Here is a 1,398-nt window from a genome sequence, read left to right on the forward strand (position 1 = left end):
AACGCATTAGGCATACAAATCCTAGCGATTCTGTTGTGTTTTTCCTTTTTACTATATTAATCATGGCATATTCAATATTTTGCCTAGTAAATCTTTCAACTATTTTAAAATTTCTTTTAATGAAACCTTCCTCACTTTTTGAACACCGTTCATTAAGATTGTTATCCCGACCAAGGGCAATCTAAGCAACTCCTCAAAATCAAACGCTGTGAACATTTCACATCTGTCACCAAATTTGAATTCGGTTAGCTCAGCATTGAAATAATTAATTATTCTAATTATATCTACATAAGTCTTCCTACACATATATTCGCTAACTAGCCCTCCAGCATAAGCTTTGAAAAGACCCCAAAATGGTGTTCCCTTTGTAATTTTTCGATGTTCATCCTGAATTTTCAATTTCAAACCATTAAAAACATTCAAAAAAGGACCAAATGCAGCTAGGTAATGCATTTTTCCAAATGGTTTCCTGTTGACTTCCACTTGCAAATCTGCAATGAAACTAACAAAACAAGCGACAACATATCAAGCAATGTGTGAAATCCCGTTCCTGAATTTCACTATTTTAAACTACGTATTTGTATTAACGAGATTTTATATTACTTTCGGGAATTTATATTAATTTTATTAAATTTAGATTTTAATTAAACTAATTACGAAGTTTGAATTTTGTTCAGTAATCGTTAAAAATCCATAGAGCTTACGAGATCACACTAAGCATAAATGGATAGAGCTCTATCCTAGGACTGTGTAGGCGAAAGCCGTTCGCAAATCAGAGTTGAAACAAAGAACTTAGAGACGTTTTAGTTGTTTAAAAAAATAAATCAAAATTAGAAGATGCCAGATGGCAGCAGGAAAGAGGGGGAAAATGAGAGATGTAGGAGAGAAAAAGAGGGAGAGTGACCAATCAGGGGGAAGGAAAAGGTGAGAAAGGAGAGAAGAGAGAAGCACATGATCCCCTTGACCCGCACGACCCGTTTTCCCGACCCGTTTCCACGACTATTCCGACGTGATTTCCATCGGTTTTTCCATTGAAACGTCACCATCCACCACCTGTAACTTACTCAGCGACCTCCCATCTTCCATCTCCACCCAAACCCGAGGGTTTTTGGCCCCGGTTTCACGAAGAATAACACTGGAGTGCTAAGGAGGTTCTCGACGGCGATCTGCTGATCCTGCAGGCAGCACCACTAACCACCACCTATAATCGACTTTCCTTGAACCCAGAACAAGGCCCAAACAAGTTTGGGGGCGGCGGAGCACCCGGGAAAATGAATTAAGAACACCCATTTATAGGTATTCCGGTGGTTCATTGCGTTTTCAGGCCATTCCCCGACCGAATTGGACCTCGGCCCAGGTATAAAAATTACTCATCTCTTTATGATCTTCATTTTGGTG

The sequence above is a fragment of the Malus sylvestris genome, chromosome 16 (assembly GCF_916048215.2).
Source record: "Malus sylvestris chromosome 16, drMalSylv7.2, whole genome shotgun sequence".
NCBI classification, from domain to species: Eukaryota; Viridiplantae; Streptophyta; class Magnoliopsida; order Rosales; family Rosaceae; genus Malus; species Malus sylvestris.